At 33.6% G+C, this 13,985-nt stretch overlaps 1 protein-coding gene, 1 long non-coding RNA gene and 1 other non-coding gene across 7 annotated transcripts in view; 1 reads left to right on the forward strand and 2 right to left on the reverse strand.

Annotated features, from left to right (window-relative positions):
* Positions 1–13,985, reverse strand: part of LOC143231689 (anoctamin-9-like) — a 368,893-nt gene that overhangs the window by 105,293 nt on the left and 249,615 nt on the right. The window lies entirely within an intron of this gene.
* Positions 1–13,985, forward strand: part of LOC143231704 (uncharacterized) — a 390,747-nt gene that overhangs the window by 78,692 nt on the left and 298,070 nt on the right. The window lies entirely within an intron of this gene.
* Positions 7,915–7,986, reverse strand: TRNAA-UGC (transfer RNA alanine (anticodon UGC)). Its single transcript has one exon. It is a non-coding gene; the product is annotated as a tRNA-Ala (tRNA).

Raw genomic sequence — 13,985 nt, forward strand, 5'->3', positions numbered from 1 at the left:
AACTTCAACTAGCGACAACATTGCTTGTGTTATCACTAGTACAGATATGGCTGATGATAGCATACCATTTATCTTTAATAAAATTGACATGTTGTCGTATCGAAAACTTAAGAAAACGTAATCACGTATCGTTATTTATGTTCAAGGCGCTGTGTTACTAAGTTTAATGCGTGGTCTCTAAGAATTTTTAACAATATCGGTTTCTAGGACAATACTATTTGTTGCATGGTTTCTAAGCGTTTTTAACAATATAACAGTGAATATTCACTTATTATTTAAAATTCAAAGAAAAAATCACCATTGGACGTATAACGTCTGTGATTAAAAATCTGAAATTATGAGAAATTTTCTCTTACAATCTAAAGTTTCCAAAAAATATATATATTTTTTATTTTGCACACAGACACACATGGGCCTTCTACGCTGGCCGTCCCTAATTTAACAGTGTAAGACTAAAAAGAAGACAGTTTGTCATCAACACCCACCGCCAACACTTAGGCTTCTTTTTCACTAGCAAATAGTGGGAATGTTCGTAATGTTATATTGCTTACCGGGATTTAATGGCGAGTGTGTTTGGTGTAAAAAGCATTCGAACCCGTGCCCCTCAAATTGCTAGTCAAGAGCTTGAACCACTTCGTCATACTGTGACATTTATCGTACCAAGCACTTCGTTTTTTAAATATTAAAGTTTGTTTTTACTTTTAAAATGTAGTAAGACTTTTATTATATTAGTCACACCTATTAAAGTCAATGAAATGATTTCAAATAAAAAGAATCATTGAAAATATTGTCAGTCTATTGAATTGAACCAGAATTTGTGTTGAATATGCACATTGTTACATGACAGAAAAAGAACTGTCACTTAAACCTATCATACTGTACATTATGTAATGGAAAACTACTATTTTTGTCCTCTTCTAACACATATACCGAATCTAAAATTGCGCTGTTTTATGATGTCAATGGTTACAAATGGTTTCTACTGGTTGGTATACGTTTGGTTGACATCGTAATAGCGTTTGAGATATGAAATTGGACATGTTTAGATCCTAATTTTGCTTTAATATAAATGTACGAACTATCTCTATGAAAATATCATTTTGAGGAGAGGATAATACAAATGTTTGTTTAGTCTGTAAAATAATTTTCCTCTTGACACCATTGGGGTAAAATATGTTGACTACTAAAAGGTCTTTGATAAAGATAAACTTTATATAAAACACCCATATCTTGAAGGAAGGTTAAAAACTTCTCCCGTTGTCCTTAGAATTTGTTTGTTGTTGTTGAACATCATGTTGTCCTACTTCTTTTTTATCTAAAATATCAAATAATATTAATTATTTTTATTTGTTTATTAAACTTAACTTATGCAGTTGAGCAGAAACAAAATAGACATTTGCTTGATAGAATACAAGGATATATAAATACAGAAAGTACTGTTTATTTCAGTTGTAGGTATTGTAAGCAAAGTGTATAACTTTGCATTTTATACGTTTTGCTTAGTTTGTACACATATTAACTGCTATACGAAGTTTTTCTCCATGTACATATGTTGTTACTTCAATAGAATATTTTTTTAAATATAATAAGATATACACTATAGTAGTGAAGGAATTTTTATGAAAATATATACATTAGTACTGAAGTTAGATTGTGAATAAAACATGTTAGAAACTCCACATTTGTCCTCAAGATTGGTAAGGAAGGTCGACTCGCAATCAGAATCTCACGACGTTTGACTCCCCGTCCTACCAAATATGTTTGTTTGTTTGTTTTGGAATTTCGCACAAAGCTACTCGAGGGCTATCTGTGCTAGCCGTCCCTAATTTAGCAGTGTAAGACTAGAGGGAGGTAGCTAGTCATCACTACCACCGCCAACTCTTGCTACTTTACCAACGAATAGTGGGATTGACCGTAACATTATAACGCCCCACGGCTGAAAGAGCGAGCATGTTTGGCGCGACCGGGATGCGAACCCGCGACCAAATATGCTCGCCCTTTCAGTCGTGAGGGCATTATAACTAACGATCAATCTCACTATTCGTTTGTAAACAATAGCCTAATAGTTGGCGGTAGGTAGTGATGACTAAGTGCTTTACTGTTTATTTGTGTGAATATATCTAATATTTGTTGTGTTTTTAATCATCATAGTTTTGGAGACGCTTTTTCCGAACGCTCTTTTCCTTCCGACTAACACGTACGTACATATACATATATATAATAAGGTACTTGATGTTTGATGATGTTTGGATTTTCAAAAGCCAAATTTATTGTTCTTGGTGTCTACTTTCATCAGATTCTGTCATTTGAAGAACGTCACATGCAACGCTTTGAACACCGTCTGCGTAAGTGTGATGTGTCGTTTAAAAGTGTTAATTAGCTCTAAAATGCTTTTCTGATGATACTAATGTCACTCAGTTTAACTATATAATACATAGACCAGTCTGCTACAGTAAACTGTATAATTAGTATAATTTTACTTTTTAAAAGAAACCTTCTTTTCAGGCCGAGCTTCTACAATTTTTTGATAATTTCTATTTTTTTAGTTACGTCGAGTAATATTTGCGTTACTTTGTAATATTTGTAAATCTACATTTCTGTGTGAAATTTAAAATGATGCAAAGAAATGGGTGTAGGAATGTTAAAAAGTTCATGTACACACGTCCTGCTTACTTTGAATCACTAGGCCAGTATGGTGATAACCGAAACAGATTTGGTCTAGTCTCGCTACCAGCTGAAAACTGCATATCCTGTTTACGTCACATTATACAGAAGGGAGTATGTCCATGGTTAACTAACAAACATAACTGTTCTTATCATTACAAACAGTTCTAAAAATTCTGTCATTGATTTCCAGTTTTTCAACCTGGTTTAAAATTTTTTTGACCTTTATTTGTCTTGGTTCAAAGGAACTGTCATCACGAACTGCCTCAACCTTCTCTATAAGAACGTCATAACTGATTACAGATAAATATAATAATTACAATAAGTAATAATTAATCTTGATTATAACTAACAGTCAAACTACAGAACCTTTCTATGACTACTCTGGTGATCAGTTAGTTAACCACACTGTTAATACTATTTCTGGCGTTTGATAGATTGAAAAATTCGTCTGCCAGACTCATGTAATGACATTCTTAGATAACAATCTAGACGGACAAATATAAGTTTGAAATGGTAGGCAGATGGATGTAATGATGTTATGTATGATAATATTCCTGTTAGACAAATCTACTCTTGCCATATTAAATATATGATATAACGAATTTCTCTTTCGTAAACGTTCCAGTAGATAATGCTAAGTTTGTTGTGGTGGTCAGGTGGATGTAATGATACTCTATATGGTAAGACTTCTGTGGAACAAACCTGCAATTGTATGGTCATTTTCTGACAAATACGAAGGTGTACACAATGACCTTTCTTATAATACAAATCAGCGTTGAAGCTGTTTATGAAATGATCCACATCGGTAAGTAGCACAAGAATCCACAATAACATTGAGTTACCCAGATCAGAAGGGTGCTGATGACGTAGACGATTTGTATCTTTCAAAACGAGGGTTTCCTTTTAAAATGTATGATGAAGTCTTATCTTGATGTTGTCTCCCTTTAAATATGTATAATCTCTAATACTTACATCATCAGTTCTATGTGTGTGTGAATATGAGTAAGTTATTTATAAAACTTTCAGTTTGTAAAGAAAAGTGATTAACTGACACAATTGTCATTTAAAATGAATAACAAGATAAACCATGTTTTGACATATAATGTACTAAAGTAACATAGAATCATTCCGAAAGGCAGATTAAGTTTACTCTAGTTTTTTGCATGAAAAATAAAATAATAGATTCTTGTCCAGATGAAACAAATGTGCGTCTACATACTTGTCCGTAGAATGAGTATGAAGAACACTACCATAGAGCATTTTTATACATACACGCCCCTTGTTATGTAACTGTTAACAACTGATTCGTCCACATTCCTGAGACACTAAGTTAGTAACTACTTGAGTTACCAGTCTGGTTGGTGCAAGCGCCTTATCGCTGTCTACTTGAGTAGCGTATAACCTGGTTTACAAAACAAGTTTCGTGTAAAGTGAATCTACTCGACGACCTTTACAAGAAAATGTGTACGTGCTGAGCCGTGCTGGGATTTCTTTTTATCACGATACCAAACGATTTATGCCGGAGTTTCTTAACAATGTTTCTTGACTCTTTATAATCAAGTATTATTATCATTATTTAAGCACTCTTAACACAAGTTTGGTTTGGTTTGAATTAAGCACAAAGCTACTCGAGGGCTATCTGTGATAGCCGTCCCTAATTTAGGAGTGTAAGACTAGAGGGAAGGCAGCTAGTCATCACCACCCACCGCCAATGTTGGGCTACTCTTTTACCAACGAATAGTGGGATTGACCATCACATTATAACGCTCTCACGGCTGAAACGACGAGCATGTTTGGTACGATGGGGGATCGAACCCGTTATATTCGGATTATGAGACAAGTGCTTTAGCCACCTTGCTAAGCCGGGTCATGTTAGGCTAAACACATTGTGAATTGGATGGAAATAAATATTATTATTATTACTATACTTAAGTCAATCTTGACACAAGTCTATTCTTTAACATCGATTAAAATATTTTGTTCAAATAAAATGTTTTCAGTAAAATTTTATTTATTTTCAATTCATTTCGCTGTAAAATAAGCTCACCTTTTACTGAAATATCTAAGTGTTTTACACTGACAGCGAGTAATAGATGGTTTTAGGACATGTAGGTTATAAGTTTTTATCATTCGAAATCTAACCTGTATTTGATACTCATTACCAGCTGACTCTTTTTGGATTGTGTCTAAGTAACAGGATATCTCCAACACTTTCAAGAGCTGTTTTCACAGATACGATATTTTAAAAATTATACGAGCATGTTTGGTGTGACAAGGAAAAAGCAAAAGGTATAGCAACATGAAAATTGTAAATTTTTTTTATATAAACTAATATTCAATATACCAGTTTATATTTTTTTACATGACCTATTTATGACACCAGTTTGGTGTCGGTTTGATTTCATAGGCACACTTTTTTTTTTCCAGGACACTTTGAAAACAAAACTAAATAATAATCAGTGATGTCGAGAAACCCACTTGTTGAAAAATTTATATGCAAAAATGGCTCGTTTGGGTTGGAACAACGTTTCGACCTTCTTCGGTCATCGTCAGGTTCACAAAGAAAGAGGTAACTGACCGGAAGCTGACCACATGTTTGAAAGGGGTTGTGTAACTGAAAGTTGGAATGTAGAGGGCGGTGTTAGATGTTTGAATATATAATTTTATTTATTTTATTATATTAATATAGGTATAAAGGCGTTCCTTTATATTGGTTTATTTTGGGTTTAAGTTGTTGTATAAGTAAGGCTTCTTTAATTTTGCGTTTGTTTATGTTTGTTTCTTTATTTGGTATTTGAGTGTTTTCTATGGTTATGTTGTGTTTATTTGACTTGCAGTGTTCGAAAACGTGTGAAGGTGACTTTTTATGTTCTTTCAATCTGGTTTCCATTTTTCTACTTGTTTCTCCAAAATAGAGTCGTGGCAGTTATCACATTGTATTTTTAAATAATGTTGGTCTGGTGTTTATCAGTGTAGTTTTACATAGTATAGACCTCAGTTTTGTGCCTGGTTTTGAATAAATTTGGTATTAACTGGAATGTCGTATTTTGTTACTAGTTTTGCCAAATGTTGGTTATTTGTTTGCTGATGTCAGGAATATATGGTATACAGCAGTATATGGTTTCGTGATTTTTGATTCGTGAGATGTGTTTACTTTAGTTGGTTGATTTTGCTTTCTGTCTAGGTGTTTGCGTATAATGTTTTCTACGGTTTGTGGAGGAAACTTATTGATGTTGATGAAGTATTGTTTTATTTTGTCTGATTCATCGTTAATTTTATCTGGTGAGCATCGGTTTTTGGCTGTGTTTATTTGGTTTCTTAGTATGTTGAGTTTTTATTTTGTTTCATGTGCTGAGTCCCAAGAAATGTATAGTCCAGTATGGGTGATTTTTCGGTGGATTTGTGTTTTGAATTGTGTGTCGGTTCTTGTAATTTTGAGGTTAAGAAATGATATTTGATTGCTTTCTTCCTGTTCACATGTGAAGTTAATGTTGGGATGTATAGAGTTAATGTGATTGAAAAAATTAAGTATGTGTTCTGTAGATTTGAATCCCGCAACCGTGTCATCTACATATCTGTACCAGTATAGTGGTGGATGTAATGCTGTGTTAATTGCTTGTGTTTCAATTTGTGTCATAAAAATATTGGCTAGAACTGGTGATACTGGGTTGCCCATGCTTTGGCCATTTGTTTGTATATAGTTTTGGTTGTTGAACATGAAGTTTGTCTCTATCGTGGTGAATTCTATTCGGGTTGCTAACTGGTTACTGGGAATTTCTATGGTTGGGTTAGGGTCTCGGATATAGAGTTCTAAGGCTATCTTGCAGGCTTCAGTGGTTGGAACTTCTGTAAAGAGGGATGTAACATCGAAACTGGCCATTAAGGTTTTATGATTAAGTTGATTTAGATTAGACTTGAAATTAAGAGTCTTTGATGAATGAGCTGGCTGAGGTTACATATTTGGAGAATGCCCATGCTATGTATTTACCAAGATTGTAATTAAACGATTCATATGTGGACATTATTGGTCGTAATGGACAATCTGGTTTATGAGGTTTCGGGATGCCGTATATTTGTGGTGTGCGTGAGTCGGTTTTACGTTGGTAGGAATAAAGTGTTTGTGAAATTGTGTTGGCTTTTTTTCATTTGTAGTAGTAATTTGTTCAGTTGCGTCTCGTGTGTCTTTGTTGGATTTGTGTGTATTGGTTTAAATTTGTTCGTGTCTGATAGGATGTTATTCATTTTTTGGATGTATTCATTCGTGTTCATTATGACTATAGCGTTACCTTTTTCTGCTTTTAGAATTTTTATGTTTTTGTCTTGTTTTAGGTTTTTAATGGAATTAATGTCTCTTTTTGTAAGATTGTTTTTTAGTTTTCTGTTTTGTGAAATTATATTGATGGTTTTGTGAGAAAATTCTTATAAAAAATCGTTTAAGATGTTGTTTTTAGGTGTTACTGGAAAATATAAATTTGTAATTTTACCTGGGAAGTTTGGCTGTTGGACGTCAATAAAATTATCTAAGTTGTCTTCTTTCTGTTGGTTGTTTCCTTGTTGTTGTTCTCTGTAGAAAGTATCGCAAGTCTTCTGGCTAGGTCTTCTAAACATGTTTTGATTTCTATGGTTGGAATGTACATAGGTGCTATTGCGAAGTTGAGTCCTTTGTTAAGTAGATGCATCTCGTCTGTGTTTAATTGTCGGTCGGATCTGTTAATTATGAAGTTAGTCAACGGTTTGTCGTTTTGGTGTCTTTTCTGTTGTTTGCATCTTAGTTTCTCTAGTTTTTTGTTGTGGCAGATCTTTTTTGTCTCTGTCGTTCTTAGTATTGATTTGGTTTATGTTTCGTTGTATAAGTCCGTAAATCTCTGGTTTAATGCAACATGCCAGTTGATGGTCTAGGTTCATTTTTTGTTTTTGTAAGTCATGTAGTTCTTTGTGTTTTGTGTTCAACATGGCTTTAAGTAGTTTTTTCTGTAAATTTTGGATAATGTTTGTGTATGTATTAAAATTTTTTGAAAGTTTTACCTTTACAAAATTAGGGGTTAGTTGTTCCTTTCTACATTGTTGAATAAAATAAATGTCATTTCTTCTATTAATAATTCGTTGGTTTAAATTTCTTAGTTTCTAAACGATCGTGTGAGCGTGTACTGTTAATAGTGGTGTACGGTATGCTAGTTCAGACATAATGGTAACAATTAAGTACAAACACACAAAAACTTACAGTTCTCGTGCAATCGCCTACTTCCCTGGAGGTACCGGGGATCGAACACGGGGCCTTTCGCATGCAAAGCGAACGCTCTACCACTGAGTTACACCCCCGTAAGTTCATGTTTATTTTCACTCGAACTTCTCAGAGCAACCTGTTGAACCAATGTGAAACAAAATTTGTATTTAAACATTATGATCTGACTGATTGAACGTTGTATTGGTTGCTTTCTTCTCTTCGTATATTTCTTTCTTACTTTTATGTATTCTGATAATGTACTTTATCATACAGTTTGCTTTAAAGTACTACTTATGTATATGTATGTATTTATATATTGCAGAGCCTAAAGCTCATATGACAGTCGTTTGAATATTACCTTACTTCCATAAGGAACACAATAATGAATTAGCCTTGCTATAAGTAACAAAGTGACCCATGGTGGTTATGATGACGATGTCTGGAACAATTGTTTTGTGGTATTCATTTTGTCATCGTCCAGACTAGCTGTACTCCACACATTGGACACATATTTTCATTATAACAGTGAAGGTCAAATCCTATTATTTGGTCTGACAAGAAATGAAACAGGGTGGCAATATCTGCCTCCACTCTAGTTTGTCTCTTCAGACTTAGTGCAGATGGCATTGATGTAGCTTTTTGAGAAATTCAACAAATAAACAACAAGCAAGATGTCATATTTTAAATGTGTTAATTACTTGTGTTAACAACATGTACCTCAATCACATCTGACAACTTTCTTTTTATACATTTTGTAACATTTGATGGTTTTGACTATCAGAAAGGCTGGAAAAGGATCATATAATTTTTTCTTCTGTTTTTCGGGAAATATATTTATGTCTCATATGAAAACAATTCTAGTTCTTCTTTATTTGTAGTTAAGCACAAAGCTACATTATGGATTATCTCTGTTATGCCCACCACATGTATCTAAACCCGGATTCTAGCGTTGGAAATTCGCAGTCATATCTTTGTGCCACTAGGAGACAATAAAACATTCTAAAGATACATTAATTTTTAATAGAAAATCCATGCCTTGTACCAGAAACACAAAACTGTATGTTGTAAAAAGTTCTCTCCAGGTGTTACTACTGGAAAAGAAGTTTGACGTTTTATCTCTAAATATTATTTTGTTTCTTTGTTTGGAAATTCTCACAAACTTACAAAAGGGATATCGGTGTATAGTTGTCCTTAATGTTGAACCTATAGACTCTAGTTTACTTGTTTCTATTGTTACTACTTTAATACATCGATGGTCCCAAAGTATTACAAGCATTTTCGTAAGAACTCTAGTGAACAAACGCACATTTCCGTTTTATGTACCCTGAATATATTTTCTCATAAACCAAAACACAAATAAAACATTTTTTATGCTAAAGCTAAACATAAAAGTACGTTTTACAGATTAAATCCGGTAATAAACAAATATGTGATACCGAGTTAATTACGTCGAATAAGGTCGAAACGTTGTTCGCTCCTCTATTACTGCCTTCTCAACCGTTTTTTAAATACATAATTTTCTCTACAAGTGGGTTTTCTCGTCATTACGGTTCATGAATAACAGTAAAAGTACTCTTATACGTGTAAAATATTTGGTAACGACGGATGATTTAGGCTAACTGCTCTCACTCTGATCAAGTCCAAAATAGAAGCAAACCCTACCGGTGTCTTAACTAGCCTCTGACTTGGCTATTTAACTATATGTAATAAGGGGTCCTCTTTTGAATGTGGATTTCTTTCCGAGGTATATTTGGTTAAATATACATCACATTTTTAAATTTACACAATCTCTTACTTATTTAAATCTCAATCATAAATGAGTTAAAATACTGTTTGGTTGTGTATTTCATCCGAACTGCCTCATTAGTCCCATCTCTTGGATAAAATGATTCTATGTATGACATTTTATTATAAAAACATATCTTAGTCTTGAAAAAAATTCTTCTAATTTCATATCAACGTTAAGCCGAAGCTCAACACTAAATGATGCCATTTACTATAAACAGTTTTATAATACTGTTGATTAACTCTGACGCTGACATTTCTTTCTATGTGGTTTTCGCTAATTTGCATAATAAAAATATTTTCTCACACATTTGCACATCTACGTGGATAAGTAATACCTAGGTGCACACATTCAGTCTGGGTGTAACATCTCGGTGTTTAGGTTCTTTTTTCTTGGTGTTATGGTGGTTCCTCTTCTTTACTTTGTAGTTTCTCACTATATTTCTCATTGAAAAGGTGTGTACACACGTAGATAAGTAATACCTAGGTGCACACCTTCAGTGTGGGTGCAACATCTCGGTGTTTAGGTTCTTTTTTCTTGGTGTTATGGTGGTTCCTCTTTTTTACTTTGTAGTTTCTCACTATATTTCTCATTGAAAAGGTGTGCACACACGTGGATAAGTAATACCTAGGTGCACACCTTCAGTGTGGATGCAACATCTCGGTGTCTAGTGTCTTTTCTCTTGGAGTTATGTGGGGTCACACACAAACCAAAAGCCTCGGCCTTTTATTATTGTGGGTCAGTTTGTTGCTATATGACAACACTTTAAAATATGTGTTTTACAGTTCACGGATTAAACATTTGATGAATTGATTCATTAAAATCGATAAATATACAACATTCATACATATATTCAATAAAACAAAATTAACGCAAAGATACAGGGTCTTTTACGCTAAGCGTTTTGATGACATATGTAACTGGACTTGAGAAATCCTGAACAAACTTAGAGGCGCTCAGGTCAGATATTCTTGGCCCAAAACAGCGAGATTAATGAAATTGTAACGTAAGATAAAGAAATCATAGAATACTTATTAGTTTTTCTGTCACTCATAATTACGATTAATTAATAACAGTTGTACTTTTTATCGGAAACTTTAACAATTGTTCATCAAGAAACAATTACATAATATATATAAATTTAGAATATCATCACATGTTACATATTATTCCAGAAGTTACCGTACACTGTGAAGGTATAAATGATTTATTTTGTTTTTCATACAAACACACAAGAGGATTATCTGTGCAAGCCGTCCCAAATTTAGCAATGTAAGACTGCAGGGAAGAGAGCAAGTTATCACCATCCCACCTCTTGAATTACTCTTTTAACAACGAATATTGGGCTTGACCGTCAAATTAATTGCTTGTAAATATCATGTTACGAACAAAATTAAACAATAATAAAATATTGACTCTCGAAATAAATTACCAACATGTGCACTTAACAGCCGTTTATATCATAACATGAGGATTGATGTCAAACGAATTCTCAAATCCATCCAGTTTTTCTCGAAAACAAATTAATACACGAACATGCTGATAAAAGGATATATTTTCAAAATGATCATCTTATCTATAGATAACAAGAAATTTAATTATTTTACACAAAAAAAAGAACCACTGGGGTGTCCCAAATGGGACCCGACTTTGTAGATTGCTATTTATATTCATGCAATGATGTAAAAAACCAAAATTTGTCCCTCTATGATGATTATTTATAACTGAGTGAAGTATTTCATAAAATATTACAAGTAATTTTATTGATTTTACTTGTACTATCGATACCATACAAAATATTATCATTGACAATATTTTTATTTTTTATTATAAGCAAGCTAAATTCTAATTTTTAACTTTATTACATGATAAAAATGCAACCTAAAAATATAATAAAATGGACCAAACCTAGATACTCATAGAGAAAAGAACTGATAAAGTTATTTTGGAGACATCTATCGATCAGCTCATGGAACATGCATCCCAATTACCACTAAGACTGGAATCAAAGGGCGGCTTTCTTGGAATTCACTAGAGGTGACATTAATAATGTCAGTCTTTCTCGGTCAAATGTTTGAAGAATCAAATAAGAAATTATAGTACCTGAAGCTACATTCATCAGGGAAGACATGTTAAGAATCTGAAGCTACAGTCATCAGTGTAAACATGTTATTAATCTGAAACTACAGTCATCAGAGAAGACATGTTAATAATCTGAAGCTCCAGACATCAGTGAAGACATGTTAAGAATCTGAAAATACAGACATCAGTGAAGACATGTTAAGAATCTGAAAATACAGTCATCAGTGAAAACATGTTAAGAATCTGAAGCTACAGTCATCAGTGAAGACATGTTAAGAATCTGAAGCTACAGTCATCAGTGAAGACATGTTATTAATCTGAAACTACAGTGATCAGAGAAGACATGTTAATAATCTGAAGCTACAGACAACAGTGAAGACATGTTAAGAATCTGAAACTACAGTCATCAGAGAAGACATGTTAATAATCTGAAGCTACAGACATCAGTGAAGACATGTTAAGAATCTGAAGCTACAGACATCAGTGAAGACATGTTAAGAATCTGAAAATACAGTCATCAGTGAAAACGTGATAATAATCTGAAACTACAGACATCAGTGAAGACATGTTAATAATCTGAAGCTACAGTCATCAGTGAAGACATGTTAAGAATCTGAAGCTACAGTCATCAGTGAAGACATGTTATTAATCTGAAACTACAGTGATCAGAGAAGACATGTTAATAATCTGAAGCTACAGACATCAGTGAAGACATGTTAAGAATCTGAAACTACAGTCATCAGAGAGACATGTTAATAATCTGAAGCTACAGACATCAGTGAAGACATGTTAAGAATCTGAAGCTACAGACATCAGTGAAGACATGTTAAGAATCTGAAAATACAGTCATCAGTGAAAACGTGATAATAATCTGAAACTACAGACATCAGTGAAGACATATTAATAATCTGAAGCTACAGACATCAGTGAAGACATGCTAAGAATCTGAAGCTACAGACATCAGTGAAGACATGTTATGAATCTGAAGCTACAGACATCAGATAAGACATGTTAATAATCTGAAGCTACAGACATCAGATAAGACATGTCAAATATTGACCTTCAGTTTATCACAAATATAGTGAGTGAATTGGAAAAGGATAGAAAACTTATAGTTGGTGTTTGTAGTCAATGTTACTACTTCATTCTTAGATCCAGTTGATTTACTTCTAGGAATAATACTTTCTTCAAAAGGTCATGGGTAACCAGTTGGCCTTTACAGTTTGCTTGAATATTATGATATCACAGATCAGGTCATGACAGTTTGTTGTGACACCGCTTTATTTGAAACAGGTCGGAGGCCCGACATGGCCAGATGAGATAAAGCGTTCGACTTGTAATCTGAGGGTCGCGGGTTCGAATCCCCGTTTCACCAAACATCCTCGCCCTTTCAGCCGCGGGGGTGTTATAAGTTACGGTCAATCCCGCTATTCGTTAGTTAAAAAGTAGCCCATTAGTTGGCGGTGGGTGGTGATGACTAGCTGCCTTCCCTTTAGTCTTACACTCCAAAATTATGGACGGCTAGCGCAGATGGCCTTCGAGTAGCTTTGTGTGAAATTAAAAAATACAAAAACAAAACAAGAAAACAAACTGAAACAGATCAGAACAATAGAGCGATTACCACTGTTGATTAGAATTCTGGAAAACCTTTAGTGTGAGCTACACACTTCTCACATGATGGAGGCTTTGACAGAACAAAAGAGTAAAGGTCTAAGGAGGAAAATATAACAACTTTTGAAACAAATTTAGCCTAAAATGTGCCATGATGCAAATAAGATGAAAAATCTTATTAAGTTTCTTTGTCACTTGATTCAAACTGGTTCTCAGATGTTTGAACTGACACAAAATGTCTAAGATTTTGTAACCATGCGTTCATTTTAGAGAAGAGATTACAAGTATCTTTGTCAACCTTCTTGTATACATTGTACCAACTGTGCACTAATACATACATCTATAGCAACAACATAAATTTCGTATTAAATTATATATAATGATATACATATCAACTTCAGGAATACATTTTATTGAATAAACAAAGAACTGAACCACACACTACATCACACTTGTTTATACTTTGAAGTTTCAACTAAATACCAAATCCATATATATATATATCAGTATCTCGTGATAACAAATCAACTAACAAGTTATGTGTCCATATATTTACATATGTTAAACCTCAGTCAAGTAAAGTAAGAGTTTCTTAATGATTGTTTCACAATACAG

This window comes from Tachypleus tridentatus, chromosome 1 (genome assembly GCF_004210375.1).
Source record: "Tachypleus tridentatus isolate NWPU-2018 chromosome 1, ASM421037v1, whole genome shotgun sequence".
NCBI classification, from domain to species: Eukaryota; Metazoa; Arthropoda; class Merostomata; order Xiphosura; family Limulidae; genus Tachypleus; species Tachypleus tridentatus.